At 36.3% G+C, this 20,974-nt stretch overlaps 2 non-coding genes and 2 pseudogenes across 2 annotated transcripts; 1 reads left to right on the top strand and 3 right to left on the bottom strand.

Moving 5' to 3' along the window:
• Positions 1–88: 88 nt before the first annotated feature.
• Positions 89–1,397, bottom strand: LOC130472269 (photosystem I P700 chlorophyll a apoprotein A2-like; annotated as a pseudogene).
• On the bottom strand, positions 1,397–18,576 carry LOC130472444 (photosystem I P700 chlorophyll a apoprotein A1-like; annotated as a pseudogene).
• Positions 17,507–17,593, top strand: TRNAS-GGA (transfer RNA serine (anticodon GGA)). Its single transcript has one exon. It is a non-coding gene; the product is annotated as a tRNA-Ser (tRNA).
• A 419-nt stretch (positions 18,577–18,995) lies between the features above and the next one.
• Positions 18,996–19,068, bottom strand: TRNAT-UGU (transfer RNA threonine (anticodon UGU)). Its single transcript has one exon. It is a non-coding gene; the product is annotated as a tRNA-Thr (tRNA).
• Positions 19,069–20,974: the final 1,906 nt, after the last annotated feature.

Raw genomic sequence — 20,974 nt, 5'->3', positions numbered from 1 at the left:
AAGCATTGAAATATTAAAAAGGGAACAATGATCAATCCTGATCGATACTAATATATATATATATATATATATATATATATATATATATATATAGACTGGCCCAACTTAAATGGGATATAATAGCTTCTTTATGGTCTAACATTCTTGCCAATACATTATCTTCATTCTGTTCCGGATTGTAATCTCGAATGAAAAATATAGCTCCATGAGCAAAAGCTCCTGTCATAATGAATCCTGCGATGTATTGGTGATGTGTATATAACGCAGCTTGAGTCGTAAAATCTTGGGCTATGAACGCATAAGCAGGTAAAGAGTATATGTGTTGGGCTACCAAGGAAGTTATAACACCTAAAGACGCTAGGGCAAGTCCTAATTGAAAATGAAGCGAATTGTTGATTGTGTCATAAAGACCTTTATGTCCGCGTCCCAATCGTCCCCCTGGGGGAATATGCGCTTCTAAAAGATCTTTCATACTGTGCCCAATCCCAAAGTTCGTTCTATACATATGACCCGCAACAAGAAAAACAAATGCAATAGCTAAATGATGATGAGCCATATCAGTTAGCCATAAACTTTGCGTTTGTGGATGAAATCCCCCAAGAAGGGTTAGAATGGCAGTTCCCGCCCCTTGGGAGGTACCAAATAAATGACTGCTTGAATCGGGGTTTTGAGCATAAAGATTCCACTGACCTGTAAAAAGGGGACCTAATCCTTGAGGATGTGGTAATACGTCTAAGAAATTATTCCATCGAACGTACTCTCCTCTGGATCCGGGAATAGCGACATGAACTAAATGTCCTGTCCAAGCCAAGGAACTTACTCAAAGAGTCCTGACAAGTGATGGTTGAGACGGGATTCGGCATTTTTGAACCACGAAACGCTCGGTTTCCATTTTGGTTGTAGGTGTAACCAACCCCCTAGTAAAGATATAACAGAAAGAAATAATAGAAAAAGAGCTCCAGTATAAAGATCTTCATTAGTGCGTAAACCTATTGTATACCACCACTGATAAACACCAGAATAAGCGATATTCACTGGGCCAAGAGCACCTCCCCGAGTAAAAGCTTCTACAGCAGGTTGACCAAAATGAGGATCCCAAATTGCATGAGCAATAGGTCTTACGTGTAAAGGGTCCTGTACCCATGACTCAAAATTTCCTTGCCAAGCTACATGAAACAGATTTCCGGAAGTCCACAGAAAAATGATTGCAAATTGCCCAAAGTGAGAAGCAAAAATATTCTGATAAAGACGTTCTTCAGTAATATCATCATGACTCTCGAAGTCATGTGCGGTAGCAATACCAAACCAAATACGACGAGTAGTGGGGTCCTGAGCTAAGCCTTGGCTAAACCTTGGAAATCTTAATGCCATAATGCTTTTCAAATCCTCCTAGCCATTATCCTAGTGCAATAATTCTTGCTAAGAAGAACGCCCATGTTGTGGCAATTCCACCCAGAAGGTAATGGGTTACTCCTACAGCATGTCCTTGTACAATGCTCAAGGCTCTAGGCTGAGTAGCAGGAGCAACTTTTAATTTATTATGAGCCCAAACGATGGATTCAATAAGTTCTTGCCAATAACCACGCCCGCTAAATAAAAACATTAAACTAAAAGCCCATACAAAATGAGCACCTAGGAAAAAGAGACCATATGCAGATAATGAAGAACCGTAAGACTGAATTACCTGGGATGCTTGCGCCCATAAGAAATCACGTAGCCACCCATTAATAGTAATAGAACTTTGCGCAAAGTTTCCTCCAGTGATATGAGTTACCACCCCTTGATCGCTTATACTACCCCAAACATCTGACTGCATTTTCCAACTGAAATGAAATATTACTACCGAAATTGAGTTGTACATCCAGAATAGCCCTAAGAATACATGATCCCACACGGATACTTGGCATGTTCCCCCTCTTCCAGGTCCATCACAAGGGAAGCGAAACCCAAGATTTGCTTTATCCGGTATCAAACGAGAGCTACGAGCAAATAGAACGCCTTTTAGAAGTATTAGTACCGTCACATGAATTGTAAAAGCATGAATGTGGTGGACTAAAAAATCTGCGGTCCCTAGTGGAATGGGTAACAAGGCTACTTTTCCACCCACTGCTACTAAATCACTACCTCCCCAAGTCAAACTGGTGCTTGCTGTTGCACCCGGAGCCGTTGCACTAGGCGCTAAAGCATGGGTGTTTTGTATCCATTGAGCGAAGACAGGTTGTAATTGTATAGCGGTATCTGAAAACATATCTTGAGGACGCCCTAAAGCACTCATGGTATCATTATGAATATATAAACAAAAACTGTGAAATCCTAGAAATATACATGCCCAGTTAAGATGTGATATGATTGCATCGCGATGTCTAAGAACCTGATCTAATAGGTCGTTGTATCGAGTAGTTGGATCATAGTCTCTTACCATAAAAATGGCCGCATGCGCAGCAGCACCAACTATGAGAAATCCACCAATCCACATGTGATGTGTAAACAATGAAAGTTGGGTACCATAGTCAGTAGCTAGATATGGATAAGGGGGCATCGCATACATATGATGAGCTACAACGATGGTTAAAGAACCTAACATAGCTAGGTTAAGAGCTAATTGAGCATGCCATGACGTTGTTAAGATCTCATATAAGCCTTTATATCCCTGGCCCGTAAATGGACCTTTATGAGCCTCTAAAATATCTTTTAGACCATGCCCAATGCCCCAGTTCGTTCTATACATATGACCCGCTATCAGGAAAAGAATTGCAATAACTAAATGATGGTGTGCAGTATCGGTCAGCCACAGACCTCCAGTTACTGGGTCTAACCCTCCACGAAAAGTAAGAAAGTCCGCATATTTTGACTAATTCAAAGTGAAAAACGGGGTTGCTCCTTCGGCAAAACTGGGATAAAGTTGAGCTAAAAGATCCCGATTCAAGATAAATTCATGAGGAAGCGGTATCTCTTTAGGATCTACTCCAGCATTTAGAAATTGGTTAATCGGTAAAGATACATGGATTTGATGACCCGCCCAAGAAAGAGATGTTGGGTTATGATTCATATGACAGTTCATAAATCATGCGGAAAAACCATAAAGCCAGGAAACATATTATTTACACATAATCATTTAGCATAGTTTAGATGCATACTCTTTGTTGCGTGCCTTCCCTAGCTGCGCCCGAACCGAACAAGAACAAGTCTTTAGGACTCCAAGTGTCGTCCCTCCGTAGATAGTCCACAGCACGTCCGGATCCGCCTTAAGATTGACCAACTAGAATCGCCCTTAAGGTTCTAATATTTTCGGTTAGGTAGGCAAGAATATTGGCTGATTTTTCTGCTTAAAAATCTTAGTTTTGAATACTTAAAACTTGTGTATAAATAATGACCCCTAGGCCTTTATTTATAGAGTTATGGAAAAGGAATCGTAATCCTAGTAGGATACGAATTAATTGAAATTAGAATCCTACATGAATTCTATTTAATTAATTTATCCAATTAGGAATAGGAATTTAATCATACACTAACTCTTGTAGATTTAGGAATCACGCATGAGCACAAACTCACACACACACGGCAGCCACAAGGGCTGCCCATGCGCGTGCGAGCAGCAGCCCACGCAGCGCGGCCCACGCATCCGTGGCCTTGGCGCGCGCTGGGCCTGCCTTGCGGTAGGCCTGGGCGCTGCCTTGGCTGGGCTTGTGGCGCGCGTGCTTGCTGGGCGATGGCCCGGCTTCGTGCTGGGCCTTCGTCCGGCAGGCCTCGTCCGATGCTAATTCGTACGATACGCTTCCGATTAAATTTCCAGTTCCGGAATTTATTTCCGATACGAACAATATTTAATATTTCCGATTCCGGAATTAATTTCCGTTTCGAACAAATATTTAATATTTCCGTTTCCGGAATTATTTTCCGATTCCGGTAATATTTCCGATTCTGACAATATTTCCGTTTCCGGCAATATTTCCGATTCTGGTAATATTTCCATTTCCAATAATATTTTCCGATACGTACCATGTTTCCGTTTCCGGCAACATCTACGACTTGGATGATATTCATATTTCCGATACGATCCATATTTCCGTTTCCGGCAATATCATCGTTTCCGGAGTATTCATTTCTTGCCTGTGACGATCTTAGCTCCCACTGAAACCAAGATCCGTCGGTTCCGAATATTCATAGATGGAGTATTTAATGCCATTAAATACTTGATCCGTTTACGTACTATTTGTGTGACCCTACGGGTTCAGTCAAGAGTAAGCTGTGGATTAATATCATTAATTCCACTTGAACTGAAGCGGCCTCTAGCTAGGCATTCAGCTCACTTGATCTCACTGAATTATTAACTTGTTAATTAATACTGAACCGCATTTATTAGACTTAACATAGAATGCATACTTGGACCAAGGGCATTATTTCCTTCAGTCTCCCACTTGTCCTTAGGGACAAGTGTGCATTTCCTAATTCCTTTGTCGCTCGATGCTTGCTCTTGAACATAAGGTAAGAGTTGTCATCCTTATTATGTCCAGAGGTGTTCCTCGGTTTCAGAGTTCAACTGATCAAATAAACAGATAATCATAGCCTATGATTCATCCGAGCACGGCCATGCATTTCACAGTTTCTAGCTCTCCGAGTGGCCTTGTACAACTTTTAAGCATCTCATCCCGATTTATGGGAGGACAATCCCAATCTTGCGATCTTGAGATTAGACTTCGTTTGATAGGTGATTACCTGAGCGTTGCCTTTATAGCCTCCTTTTACGGTGCGACGGTTGGTCAACGTCAAAGCAACCAGTTCTCAAACAAGTAATCTCAAATCACTCAGGTATTGAGGATTTAGTGTCTAATAATTTTAATGAAATTTACTTATGACAGATTTTCATCTCTTACAGTAAAGTTTCATAGGTCTTGTCCGATACTAGTCTTCCCAAAGTAAGTATCTATGCAAATGATTATGACATTGCCATGTCCACATAGTTCAAGAAACAGAACTACTAGTCATCTTGCATTCTAGTCGTCTAACGTTTTCTATGCGTCCAATTTTATAGAAAACTCCGACTAGGGACCATTTTCAACTTTTGACATTCAAGTTCACTTGATAGACATTTCTTAGTCACAGGACTGGTCCTGACAGTCTATCTTGAATATATTGTCAAATTGAAGGGACTCATCATTTAATACTAAACCAAGATTAAATGGAATATGAAAATACATTTCATATATGATAAATGTTCAACCCCAATGTTTTATAACCATGGGCCTCAAACCCATCTTCTAAAACAATTCATGAAATTCAAAGCTATGCTTGATTTCCAGTGCGACAATGTGAGTGTTGCTTCTCACTTGTTGCATAGGTTTAGTTATTATGCTTTGCCAATCTTAATATCCTTTTTCATCGAATGTTCTTCGAGATATGATGATAAGATCTTTTGAGTATGTTTATTTTGTGATCTAGTCTTTCTTGCTACATTAGTGGTTCTACGCATTTTGCAATGAAGGACCATCAAGTTAGCAGACGTTTTTCTTGCTTTCAAGAGTGGTTCTACGCATTTTTCAATGAAGAACCATCAAGCCAGCAGATAGGTGATCTACCCAAGTTCAGTGAAGAACTTTAAACAACCCTGTTTTATTGCTCTTTAGGCAATAATTACTTTTACTTCAACTGTATAGGTTGCTAGTGATGCTTTGTTTGGATTTACCTATCCAAGCAGTTCATAGATATGTGGAAGACTCTCCAACTATATCTTAGAACATAGAAATTATTATTTTAATTTCCCACGCAACAACTCATGGTCTCCAATCCATTTTGCCATTTCAAAACACGATGCTTTATAGCTCGTCCTTGTCAATGGTTAACTCCAAAGGGTCTTGCTTGATCCTTTGCCAGTGTTTATGCGTGTAGCATCAATATTTAGCATATCTTTATTTCCTTGAATCAAGAACTATTCCTATGTACCTTTTCAAGTACCATAAGTATTCTTGATCTCAATCTAGTTGATCTTCACTTAGATCAATAGAGATTGGTATATGTTCGTTATGCCTAAAGCCATACGATACGTTTTTGGCGATCCTCATATTATATCATACATGATAAATTCTTTTGCAGAATATTTCCCAATTGAATTCTATTCATGTAACTTTAGCTTATCTAGTTTCAGTAGATACTAAATTCAACTAAATTCTTTGACATATAATATAGGTTTAAGAATCTCATTTAGACTCTTTGATGTTTAACTTAGTAAATGCTTATACATAGTTCAAACATCCTTTACTTAGATTTATTCATATGGGTCGAATGTCTCCAATGGAGTCTTTCGTGTTTGATTTAGTAAATGCCATTACTTAATCCAAAACAATATCATAAGATCTTTGTAAATAGATCTTAATACCCAGTATGTACTAAGTTTCGCCATGGTCCATCATTGATGAATAATTTCAAATCTAAGTCATTAGCATTTGAATGTTATTTCTCAATAGAGAGATATGTGTGTGATACACATAGGACCAATTAAGTTTTATGTACTCCCACTAAACTTCTTATATATCTATAAGAATCATGTATATTTTATGAAACTAAAATACTTATTAGCTTCACTAAAATACAATTCCAATTCCCAATCGCTTGCTTAAATCTGTACTTAGATTTTATAAACTAGCTTTTCTTTTCAAGCATTTATTTGGATCCACAAATCCTATGACATACCATGTACATAGTTTTCTTCCAACATTTGATTGAGGAATACGTTTTGTCATCCAATTGCCATATGTACCAATATGCAATCATTGCTTGAATTATAGACTTAAGCATTACGATTTTGCATGAGGTTTCAACACAATCCACGCCGTGAATTTGCTTGTAACCTTTAGCAACTAATCTAGCTTTGTGTGTGAACACAATTTCATGTTTGATGGTTTTTATCCTTAAAACAAACTTGCAACTAATAGGTGTGAAACTATTCTTGCAAATCAACAAAATTTCAATTTTGTCATCAAAACATTGAGTATGTTTTATGGCCTCTAACCATTTAAAACATTTGAGTCTATATATGGCCTCTAACCATTTTAGGGAATCTGGGTTTCGTCATAGCTTTCTTACAAGTCACAAACTCATTAATCTACATGATAATAGTTTGACTGCAAGTTGTAGGTTTCTTCACTATTTAATAGAAGAATCTCATAGTTTCATTGACCTGATCTCTATGTTTCTTTACTATCTAATAGAAGAATCTCATAGTTTCAGTGACTTGAATTCTATGCCTACTTGGGTATAGAACATCAAACAATAGAATATCAATAGCCACTTGAAAGTCCTTTGAATATTCTGTTTTCCTTGAAGCACTTGTAAAGTCTTCTAAGAGATGTCTATTCTTTAAAGCCACTTCTAAAGTCCTTAAAGAATAAGTTCGGTTTTTCTGAAGCACTTCGAAAAGCCTCCGGAATGTCCGTTTATGTTTGTTGTTCGCCTCGAAGACTTTCGAGGTACATTTTCTCCCACTTGTCATTTTGGAAACGAATCTCCAAAAGGACATTATTTCGAGCAAACAAACATTATGTTCTCAAAAATTCGTGGTAGAAACAATACCCTTGTGTCTCATTTGAATAAATCACAATGAAACATATATCTAGACTTGGGCCTTAGTTTGTTGAATAACAAACACTAAGCTCCCACTGAGTTTAGCAACTCTTTAGATATATATAATTGAAAAGATATCCTGAAATTACTTTTCAATAGCTTTGACGAATTTGGTTTAGTTTGGTGGTAGTTGAGCTTTTGTTTTAGAAATTATAGGAAAAGTCTTTATGATTCATCATTGATCGAATCAAGTACTAATTGACTTCGATTATTCCAACTACGATATGCCATATCTCATGGACCTAGATTGTGAAATTACAACACACAATCATTGATGATCATATTTGGTCTCAAGTAATCATCAACATGATCTAACCTAGATCTTTATGATTTCTTGCCAAGTGGATTTTATACTTCTGAATCTTTGAACTAGCCAAACAGATTCAACTTATATCACATTTGAGTAAATAAACCTACATTCACTCAAATCCATGCGAAATAATAAAGTCATAAAATCTTTCTTTAGCTTTGAACTCTATTGTCTAGGCGTTCTAACAATAGTTCACATCTTTTGTTACTTTCAACAAGTAAGACTAGCTTGTCTTAAGTTGATCTAGAAATCAACCAACTTTCAAAAGTCCATTAAAATAGAGTTTTTGAATGTTAACTTGTTGATATGGTCTAAGCAACAATGCCAAAGATTAGTGGAACTCAAATCAAGGGGTTGATTTGAACCTAGTAAAGTTCTTTAAAGAGTTGTTTGTTTTAATCAAGCATATTGACTCAACCTGTAATTGACCATTTTATTCAAATAAACAAACAAACAAGCATTGTTTTTGTTCTTCTGAATGTGAGTCTTTCTGTGTTTGAAGCAGAAATTTAGGTATGCTGATTATGGAACAAAATAGCCATTAAGTTCCAGCCTTTGAAAGGACTTAAAACAAACTAGATGACCCTACAACTAATGTAGCATTGCCATGCTTCATTTCCCACTTGTAGGTCATTAGTGTATCCTAGCTTCCATTGTTTGAGTTATTACCGAAGTAAGAACCTCAAGCGGTATATGATACCAAGGAAGTTTGATTGCTAGGTCACTTCTCTTTAAACATAAACTTATAGGTAGAAACGGAATCGTAAATTCCTTTCATTTGTTCCTTTGTTTTCCTATTTCTTGTACCCTTTCTTATAGTCTTAAGAATTGAATTCTTTAGTGTTGACTTTTATACTTTGTTAGACATGTCCAATGTCACCAACAAGGTTCTTTACCATTTTAATTTATGTTGAATATTTTGTTTCAACTAGATGATCTTACCAGAAGCTTCTAAAGTTCTCTAAGCATCGATCTATTCGAATGTCTAGGGACTAGACTCATTCGAGAATTAAATGGACAAAGATATTAGGTTGTTAACCATTGGTAAAGCTGAGCGTATTAAACTCAATGCTTTATGATCTCAAAACTACATTGCATTTTGAATTCACAATCACCAATCGGTTTGCCATTCGATTTTGATTCTCGAAAACAACCATAAAAGTCGATATAAGAAACGTACATTTTAAATTGCTCATTTTCTCTCATTTCCGTGAATCGTTCTTGGATTCACTACCAATCGAGGAAATTTACTGTTACCTTTCTAAAAGGATTTATTGCAGTGCAAGATATTTAATTATAAACAATAATTAAAACATACATTGAAGCATGCAAAGTCTAAACATTTATCATGAATAATAACTTGAAATTAAAGCAACCATGCAATTCAAACAAGTTATTAGCATTTTATTCGATTTTATTGTTCCGGCAGGTGTGAATAAAATGATTCCAAGATCCTAAAATCATTGAAGAATTAAGCACAGTTTGTCGACTTAATCCTAGAACATCTTAGGTAAGCAAAAGCCTTTTGCTAATAGTCTAGAAACTATTCTTGGTTGATAGGTACGTCTAAGAACTTATTAGGTAAACCTATCGAATTTGCCACGACATAAAAGGACTCCTTACTTATATCGTTGAGTTTCACCAAAACTAACGTGTACTCACAATTATTTGTGTACCTTGCCCCTTTAGGACCAATAAGTAACACCTCGCTGAGCGAAAACTATTACTAGATTGATGTAAAAGATATCCAAGCAAGTGTATATTTTGGCATGGCACCTTATAACTCAATTTTTAAGTTTGGAACTTAAGGCTCTTACTATGTTGGTTAGATTTTAAGTGAACTAAAATCCTTAATCATGCAACATAATCAAGCTTTTGATCTCATGCATTTTAAGACATATTTAAAGCAATAAATAACTTAAAACATGCATAAGATATTTGTGATCTAGTATGGCCCGACTTCATCTTGAAGCTTTAACTTCAAAGTCCGTCTTGAAAATCTCCGTGGGAGGCACCATTTTCTTCAAATAGGATAAGCTATAACTAATTACAACTATTTGATGGTACGCAGACCATATTTGAATTGAAAAATAACTTTGGTACTTTAGACCAATTACATTCAAATTAATGGTACGCAGACCATATTTTCTATCCTATTTGGGCCATACTAGTCACTTCATAACCTGCAAAACAGTACATATACAATATATACCATTCACCCATTCATTATCATGAATGGCCCACATAGCTGGTTAGTAAAACACATTATGCATCACGTAAACATTTGCAGCAATTAATCAAGGGCACCAATAATCTACCAATTATTCAGTCCTTATTAATTCTAATCAAGTTGTTTTAACCTTAAGGATTTGTAGACCTAATCAAGAGTTTATGACTAAAAAGCGCTCCCACTTAAACCAATAAATTCATATGCTTTACCAATTTTAAACATAAAAATATATTTCTAGTCCAACCGGAAACATACAAATTTAATTAAAATTTAAAGCTCATATCAATTTATAATTGAATCCAAAAATTTAATTTAATTTCAGTCGTATTTAAATTAATTCATGATTTTAATTTTAGTAAAATAATTAGAATAAATAACATTTATTATAATTATAATATTCAAAATTAAAATCCAAGAAAATAATTCAAATTATTAATTTTAAAATTAATTAAAATTACGTGAACTGAAATTTTCAAATTAAACATTCAAAACGATCTAATCGTAACGCAAACACCCTACGCGTTGCACGCCCATGGGCCGTACGCACACAGCCATTGATGGCCATGTGCGCGCAGCCCATGCGCTCGTCGCATAGCTGCTGCTTCCCTATCGCAAGCCTCCGCACGCATTGGTGCTCGCTGCGCGCGCCAGCGCTCATCGCACGCGAGCTATCGCTCGCAGTGCGCGCGCGCGACATCGCTCGCTGGGCGCGCGACATCGCTCGCTGGGCGCGCGAGCCATCGCTCGCTGGGCGCGCGACATCGCTCGCTGGGCGCGCGACATCGCTCGCTGTGCGCGCGAGCAATGATGGGCGCAGCGCTCGTGGCACGCGAGCTTGCGCTCGCTGCGCGCGAGGCTGCGCGCTCTTGTGCGAGGCAGCGCGCGTTGTGGCGCAGCTCGCTTGTTGCCCACACGCGATTGCCTTGGCTCGCCCTTCGCCCATGCCCATTCGTCCATTGCTCGTGGCACACGACACAAGGCAGGGCTGCTGCCTTGTGCTCGTGCACTACGCCCTTGCTCATTGCATTCGTGCCGCACGGGCGACGAGCTCCCTTGCTCGTCGTCGCATGCCCGCATTATACAACACCCCTTAAGGGTAACACGAAGCGTCCATTGCTTCGTGCGTGCAAGTTTTATGAACGAATCGCATAAAAATTTAAAATTTATATTTAAAATTAATGACAAATTAATAAATAATATTAATTTCATAATTTTAGGGCGAAAAAATCGAAAATTTATTATCCAATTGATTTCCGATTGTTATGGATTCAAGTCTAGGTCATAAAAATTTAAAATTTATCGTAAATTTACAATTTTTATGGTGGTTTTTAATCATAGGTTTCTAATTAAATTACAATTAATTATGAAAATCAAATTAATTCTAAATTATTCTAATTTTCAACAAATTAATCATAATTAATAATTAGATTGCATAATTAACAAGACTAGGCATTCAAACTTGTTAAACATATGCAGTAGGTCAATCAAAAATTCAAGATTTATCAACAAGAATCGCAAATATTTAATTTAACATCTTAAATTTACGAAATTTTGCATTCGAAAAACTAAAACCTTCGAAAAGTCATAGTTAGGCTTCGAATTTGAGAATTCTGGGTTCGGCAGAAAAATACTTTTTTTGTCAAAATTTTAGAATGCCTTTTACATGCGGAATTGACACAAAAATCACTCAATTCGGATGAGTAACGAAGAATCTGCCGAAAAACTGCGTACGTATAATTAAATAAACGCAATTTGCAATTAATTAACAATTACGAAAATTAATCACCCCTTTTAATTCTTGCAAATTTGTAATATTTAACCATGTTCATGCAATTTAGATTATGAAAATAATAAGGGGCTCGTGATACCACTGTTGGGTTATGATTCATATGACAGTTCATAAATCATGCGGAAAAACCATAAAGCCAGGAAACATATTATTTACACATAATCATTTAGCATAGTTTAGATGCATACTCTTTGTTGCGTGCCTTCCCTAGCTGCGCCCGAACCGAACAAGAACAAGTCTTTAGGACTCCAAGTGTCGTCCCTCCGTAGATAGTCCACAGCACGTCCGGATCCGCCTTAAGATTGACCAACTAGAATCGCCCTTAAGGTTCTAATATTTTCGGTTAGGTAGGCAAGAATATTGGCTGATTTTTCTGCTTAAAAATCTTAGTTTTGAATACTTAAAACTTGTGTATAAATAATGACCCCTAGGCCTTTATTTATAGAGTTATGGAAAAGGAATCGTAATCCTAGTAGGATACGAATTAATTGAAATTAGAATCCTACATGAATTCTATTTAATTAATTTATCCAATTAGGAATAGGAATTTAATCATACACTAACTCTTGTAGATTTAGGAATCACGCATGAGCACAAACTCACACACACACGGCAGCCACAAGGGCTGCCCATGCGCGTGCGAGCAGCAGCCCACGCAGCGCGGCCCACGCATCCGTGGCCTTGGCGCGCGCTGGGCCTGCCTTGCGGTAGGCCTGGGCGCTGCCTTGGCTGGGCTTGTGGCGCGCGTGCTTGCTGGGCGATGGCCCGGCTTCGTGCTGGGCCTTCGTCCGGCAGGCCTCGTCCGATGCTAATTCGTACGATACGCTTCCGATTAAATTTCCAGTTCCGGAATTTATTTCCGATACGAACAATATTTAATATTTCCGATTCCGGAATTAATTTCCGTTTCGAACAAATATTTAATATTTCCGTTTCCGGAATTATTTTCCGATTCCGGTAATATTTCCGATTCTGACAATATTTCCGTTTCCGGCAATATTTCCGATTCTGGTAATATTTCCATTTCCAATAATATTTTCCGATACGTACCATGTTTTCGTTTCCGGCAACATCTACGACTTGGATAATATTCATATTTCCGATACGATCCATATTTCCGTTTCCGGCAATATCATCGTTTCCGGAGTATTCATTTCTTGCCTGTGACGATCTTAGCTCCCACTGAAACCAAGATCCGTCGGTTCCGAATATTCATAGATGGAGTATTTAATGCCATTAAATACTTGATCCGTTTACGTACTATTTGTGTGACCCTACGGGTTCAGTCAAGAGTAAGCTGTGGATTAATATCATTAATTCCACTTGAACTGAAGCGGCCTCTAGCTAGGCATTCAGCTCACTTGATCTCACTGAATTATTAACTTGTTAATTAATACTGAACCGCATTTATTAGACTTAACATAGAATGCATACTTGGACCAAGGGCATTATTTCCTTCAAGAGACCCAAGTCCTAGTAGTCCTGCTAAATGGTGATTCAACATAGATTCCACATCTTGGAACCAAGCTAATTTTGGAGCCGCTTTGTGATAATGGAACCAACCAGCAAAAAGCATTAATGCTGCAAAGACCAATGCACCAATTGCGGTACAATAAAGTTGTAGTTCACTAGTTATTCCAGATGCTCGCCAAATTTGAAAAAATCCAGAGGTTATTTGTATTCCTCGGAAACCTCCCCCTACATCACCATTCAATATTTCTTGACCCACTATCGGCCAAACTACTTAGGCACTAGGTCCAATGTGAGTAGGATCGCTTAGCCATGCTTCATAATTGGAAAAACGGGCACCGTGGAAATACATACCACTCAGCCAAAGAAAGATGATGGAGAGTTGACCGAAATGGGCACTAAAAATTTTTCGGGAGATCTCCTCCAAATCGCTGGTATGGCTATCGAAATCGTGAGCATCAGCATGTAGGTTCCAGATCCATGTAGTAGTTTCAGGGCCCTTAGCTATTGTTCTTGAAAAATGACCAGGTTTGGCCCATGCCTCAAACGAAGTTTTTACGGGATCCCTATCTACCAAAATTTTTACTTCTGGTTCCGGCGAATGAATAATCATTGAGTCCTCCTCTTTCCGGACAAGATATACAAAGAGACCTGCCAACATTCAAATAATTGGTGAACCTCGGAGAGATATTTAAAATTTATTTCTTTCATTTCTATCTCCCATCTCTCTATTTTTTTTAGTTATTTACTAGAGCAATTATGATCTGGAAGTCGATCCAGGGCAAGTGTTCGGATCTATTATGACATAGACGTGTGGCGCTCAACGGACCTTTTTTTTTTCAAAGCCCTTTTTAGGTTTTTTTAATATAAAAATGATTTTTTTGTGCAACTTAGATTTAGTATTTTAGAATAATGAATAATATTTCTATCTATAAATATAGAAATATTATTCATTATTCTAAAATATTTTTTTTTTATTTAAAATAGTAATTTATTTATTTGTATTAATAGCTAATAGACGAAAAGAAATAAATCTATTCTGTATTCTAGCTCTGTATTCTTTATCCCTACGAAATACCAGACAAACCAGAATGATCTGAAAACCGATAGAAAGAAATTCTTTAATTGGTTCTTTCTCGAAGAATGATTCCATTTTATTTGACTAATAGACCAAAAAGAATTCTAAAAAATAACAATTTTTTCTTTTATTCGAAACGCCCCGTGATCTTCAACCAATTATGCGCTTCAATATAATTCCCAGGAGTAAGCGTTAGAGCCTGTTTCCAATACTCAGCGGCTTGATCGAACCAAGCCTCCGCAATTTCAGAATCTCCCTGTCGAATGGCTTGTTCTCCCCGGTCGGAATAGGAATAAGGTCAATTCCTTCCCTTAGAACCGTACTTGAGAGTTTCCTACCTCATACGGCTCCGCAGTCAATTCTTTATGGTGTCCTATTAAACCGAATGCGATTTCTTTTTGTTCATAGATTTCTGATTTCTATTCTACTGTTCGAAGGAACCAAAAGAGGTTAATCAGATGAGTTTCAAACTTCCATTTTGATTTAATTAAAAATCAGTTTCAGTTTTATCTTTTCTCCCACCTGCAGAAGAAGAAAGCACAAGTATTTACGCCTATCCTTCATATTTTCCGCAAGGTAACTATCTCGGTTTCATATCGAGATTTATATAGAATCTTTGAAAAAGGCTTTCCTTCATAAGTAAGAAAGAAAAGACTTACTATCTTTGGGATTTGATCCTACACCGCCGCTCAATATCTTAGTCTTAGTGGATCAACTCTATTACATAAGTCAATTCCTTACTTTTTTCTATCTTATATATAGACATAAGTAAGCAGTTCTTTATCTTAATGTATTGGCCCAAAACCCCATTAATTGATCTTTACGGTGCTTCCTCTCTATCAATTAGATCTTTTTTTTATCCATAGACATAGAAAAAAGTATCTAGGCATATTTTGACTTCTATTAATATGAAGTTTATTTCTTTGCTACAGCTCAAGGAAATCGTCGTTTTGGACGATGCATTTGTAACGAGCCTTTTTTTTAGTATTTACTAGAAGATTTTGTCTTCCTTTTTCTTTCTATAGTGGAGATAGCCGCACGTAATGACAGATCACTGCCATATTATTAAAAGCTTGTGGTAAGAATGGGTTTCGTTCTAGTGCCCTAAAATAATATTCTAAAGCTTTCGTATGTTCTCCATTACTTGTGTGAATAAGGCCTATATTATAGAGTATATAACTTCGATCGTAGGGATCGATTTCTAGTCGCATAGCTTCATAATAATTATGTAAAGCTTCCGCATAATTTCCTTCAGATTGAGCTGACATCCGTTACGGTCGTTATTCGATTCAAAGAATCTCCGTTCCAGAACCGTACGTGAAATTTTCACCTCATACGGCTCCTCCCTTAAATATACATAATGAGAATTAAAAATACATGTAATGTAATAATCAAAAAGGGTTAAAACATTCTCATTATGAACTGAGCGGGGCTAGTGTTTTTACAAAAAATCTCTAGCCAACCTTCTTGCGCAAGAGCTTTTACTAGAATCAAGTGTCTTGATACTAAATATAAAGGATAACTCAAACAATTCCTTTGTCCTCAACGCCTCCTAATTTCCAGGATATAGGCACTTCAACAGTCTTCGATGGTTATACGGGTATCCAAAGTACAAACGAGATGGATGTTTGTTGTCCCAACCATTCTTGTTAGTCCCAACCCAGATACGAAAGGGAGTAGGTAAGTAATTTTTAACAAAGCTTTCGTGTTGTCGATTGCTAGGTGTAGTGCTTTTTCCCCTATGCCGCCTATTGGTACTATATTACATTACTAGGAAGTAGAATTGACCTGTAATACAAAACACAAAGGTGTAACCTTTCGTTCAATACTAAAATCTATAACTGAAGCATAGTATCTGAGGTTGCATCAATCGGGGATACACGACAGAAGGAATTGTTCTATTTCTAAACTTCACCTTCAACAAGCGTAGGTTTATTTCTATCATATGGAATAAGAATATTTGTTCTTTATATCCCGAAGCGTGTGCTTTCCTCATAAGACTAGGAGCGGTAAAAGGAAACTAAATAATAAAGAAAATCAAATCACACCATCTCTGTAATAAGTAAATGCCTCTTTTTCTCCTGAAGTTGTCGGAATTATTTGTAATAAGATATTGGCCACAACTGAAAAGGTCTTATCAATAAAATTCCCATTTCTAGACATAGGTATCAATCCATTCTAAAATTCTTTTCATTACCCCTTGTGGGAAAACGATTACACAAACATAGAATTTGTACAGTACGAAATAACATAAAAACAGATTCTTTTCCAAACAAAAAATGTAAATAAAGATACAAATTTTTGACTACTTATACTTCTATTTATTCCAATTATTCCAAATACCCAACAAATTCCTACTTTTTCAAAAATCAATAAGAAATAGTTGAATCCCATTCGAATTCATACAAATAAAATGGAGTACTATAAGAGCTATTCCGATTTCATCGAAGCGGAAGAATCAAGGAATTTTTCGATCAGATCCAAAAAAAGTTTTGAGTGAATTATGATCTAAAGGCGAAAGGAAAGAGAATCTAATAATAATTCGATGATGGAAATAGAATAACTGTGAAATTGAAAGGATTTGTTGGTGAGCACTTTAAAACTAGACAGGAATTTTATGGAATTGTAGTCTAAATCAAAATCGAACCATGATCAAAGAGGATCCATTAATTATCGATTCTATAATCTAAAAAACATAAACCCATCAATCCGTTGATTCATTTCAATTAATTGATCGAATCCGGTATACATGGAAATATCGGATATAGAAAAATTAAAGGATAGGAGCATCATCTTCGCAAATATGAATCCATATATATCCTTTCACAAGGAAAACTTGTTTTTTATTTTAATTAAATCCTACGAGGAAATATTTTTTAGAAAAAATACCTTATTACTATTCGTTATATTATTAGTTATAGTATTGGTGCGTTAGTCCTAGTCATACTTAAAAATATAAACTATAAGAATGGCTCGCTATTTCTTCGGTTTCTGATTCATAATCATTGTGTAGGAGAGATGGCCGAGTGGTTGAAGGTGTAGCATTGGAACTGCTATGTAGGATTTTGTTTACCGAGGGTTCGAATCCCTCTCTTTCCGTACTTTACTTTCACCTAATTGAATTCGCCAACATTTCGAACTGTAACAAATCAAACAACAAGAAATACTTTAGAACATAAGAGTTAGATCCTTCTTTTTTTTTATGTATATTTCTTCTATTTCGCATTGTTACGATACCTAAAATACTGGAAATAAAAGAATAGACAAGGAAGGAGTGAAAATCTTTCTGCCAATCTAGGATACATGAATAGGAAAAACCCGGGATGGGATAGAATATATAAGTGGGAGAAAATCTGGGTCAAACCCCTGACTTTGACCCTTAAGTCATTTTATTTTACTTTGGAAAAATAAAGGGGCCAAATTGTACGAAACCGTAACCTTTGCTCTCTATTTTATTTAGGGCTACGTCTGACGAGAATAATATTCTACCACTAGTAATTCATTTATTTTTAAACCGACCCACTTACTATCTATTATTTGATTAACTAATCCTTTATATGGGAATGGGTTAAGAGTCAAATGTTTGGGTAATTCCTCGCGGGGGGATAAATCAAGAGAATTTTGAATTAGAGCTATGGATTTTTGTTCATCCCTCGCCATAATAGTATCTTGGGGTTTGCAACGATAACTTGGTATATCTACTATGCGGCCGTTAACTAAAATATGTCTATGGTTAACTAATTGGCGGGCTCCAGGAATAGTCGGAGCCATGCCCAATCGAAAAAGGATATTATCCAAACGCATTTCAAGTAATTGTAGTAAAACCTGACCTGTTGACCCTTTGGCTTTTCTGGCGATACGAACGTATTTAAGTAATTGTCGTTCTGTAATACCATAATGAAAACGCAATTTTTGTTTTTCTTCTAGACGAATACGATATTGAGATCTTTTCCCGGAACGTGATTGGTTTCTAAGATCACTTCCGGCTCTAGGCCTTTTATTAGTTAGTCCAGGTAAAGCTCCTAGACGGCGTATTTTTTTGAAACGAGGCCCTCGGTAACGCGACATAAAGACTCCTTTCTTTATTTTTATTTTATTTTTTTTATTTCTATTTATATATATATATATATATTCCATTTTACAAAAAAACCCTAAATTAAAACTGAACTAAATGATAAATGAAACGAAATCCCCTGAAATGTTGGATTTCGAAGTGTTGGATTCTAATGAAATGGATTGTATATACATTAATATACAAACCTTTTTATATATTATATATTTTGTATTACAATATGTAAGTAAAAAAAAAGGAAAAGAAAGAGTTTTTCCGGATTTGATCTGCCGAGATTGAACCCTTTGCTTTTCCTTTTCTTCCTAGTTGTAAGTTGCTACGACATAATAGATTGTTTTAAAGAAGGGAAAAGCACCCTTATTATTTTCTTTGGTCTTGGATTTCAAATAAGATAAAAATATATCTAAAGAACAAAGAAAAATAGAAAAAAACCGGCTATCGGACTCGAACCGATGACCATCGCATTACAAATGCGATGCTCTAACCTCTGAGCTAAGCGGGCTCCCAGAAATTATATATATATATATATATATATATATATATATATATATATATATATATATATATATATATATATATATATATATATATATATATATATATATATATATATATAAAATCAGGATCTGGTGAGAACCACCCCTTAAGATGAGAACTGAGAACTAATCTCAGCCCTCGATCAATTTAATCCAACGACCCTTATCTCGCCCGACCAAATCAAAAAATAAGGGTAATATAGTAACTTCCCATGCCTTGAATGACCTCCCCCTTTCTTCCAGATTTTTAGATTTACTTTATCTATCTTCCTTCCGTTTTCTCTTTCCTCTTCCAAATCCTCTGCGATTTTCAATCTTCTATTTTCTCCTTCCTTTTCTTTCTTCTTCCATTTTTGCACTCAGATTCGTCTCTTCCTCTCCACTATGGAACTCGAAGTCTTCGATCTTCCTCCAGTGCTTCCTCGTCTAATATTTGCGGAGATTTACAATTGGAGTAAGTGTTTTGATTGTTGATTTTGTTTTTTTAGGGTTTCAATTGAGGTTTTTGTGTTTTATATGTTCGAATTAGGGTTTCTTTCCCCAAATATTCAAATTAATTTAAACAAAATTTTAATTTGATTGAACAATTTATTCAAATGGTTTTAGCATGTTAATTAGGGTTTTTTATAAGTTTGTTGATTGTGCTACTTTTTCGAATTAGAGTAGTTGCAGCTCGAACAAAAGCTATGGCTAGTGATAAATGATTTGTGTTTTTTTATTTTTAGATTTGATGTTGATCTTTACTAATTTGAACTTAAATTATAAATTCGTTTTTGTATGATTTGCCGAATATTTGCAGAACTAATTTTGAGAGAAGTAGCACAATTGTCTATTAAATGAATTACACTAGTGTACTAAGTAGTTTTATGCTGTTTTAATTTACTTATTGATTGTGTTAAATTGAAATTTTTAGGTGAGCTAGTCCTTGAAAACCTACCAAATAACCCATGGACTCAACTGATAATAAGTCTTAGTTTTTACTATCAGTGCAACTATTGTTTTGTATAAGCATGTGAATCAGGTTGGCATGCTCAAGTTGTTGAGTTGTTGAACATTCTGCCAGGGGATTGAACCCCTCTATGCATAATGGATCATATAGCTCTTGTTCTGCTGGAAGTCTCTAATAGAAGCTTCCGGCTTTCTTTGTGTCGCAACCCATTCTTTCCTGTTGTTCTGCAGTTGAAGCTGCTTATTCTTGTTGCTTGTCATATTTTGTGTTTGTTTCCCAGTGAATTCATCTTAATTCACGGTGTAATGGGAGGGGAAATTCATCTTAAGTTCCTGAATTGACTGATTCTGATGATACTCCTACTGTTGCTGTTGCTGCTTCTATTATAAGGAACAACAACACTGTTTATATTGATAAGGAAATTGTGGAAATGGGTTAATGATGTTTGTTTTACTTTCTATATTGTTTTGCTTACTTTTAATTTGAAAATATTTACTTCTAGAAGTTAAAATATGATTTCATTCTAGTATTCCTACTCCGAGAGAACGTTAGCCTACTAGCTCAATAGGTAGAGTGACAAGCGATTTTCGCGTCGTTATACGAAAGCCACTTAGTCAAACAAAATTTATAGAAACACCTAACTAACCAACCATATTGATTATAGCGGTAAGTACGGGATCGTCCCGAGAGAACGGTGAGAACGAGTTTAACAAAATCAAGCTAGCTTAGAATAGGAATGGAATTAGGTTTTGCAATGAGCTAAAACTTCTACGACTAATTAACGAAAGACAACAAGAATGAGATAAACTAGGGGAATGGGGTTCCACCTGGTTTCATTAGGATTAGACGAAAGTTCAATCAATCAACATTGCAAGGAAATGACAATTAGGGGGAAAACCATGAATATAGCATTAGCCACCTCT

The sequence above is a fragment of the Spinacia oleracea genome, chromosome 4, assembly GCF_020520425.1.
Source record: "Spinacia oleracea cultivar Varoflay chromosome 4, BTI_SOV_V1, whole genome shotgun sequence".
Lineage (NCBI taxonomy): Eukaryota > Viridiplantae > Streptophyta > Magnoliopsida > Caryophyllales > Amaranthaceae > Spinacia > Spinacia oleracea.
The sequence above is the reverse complement of the archived record's forward strand: the minus strand, read 5'-3'. Positions and strand labels throughout refer to the sequence as shown.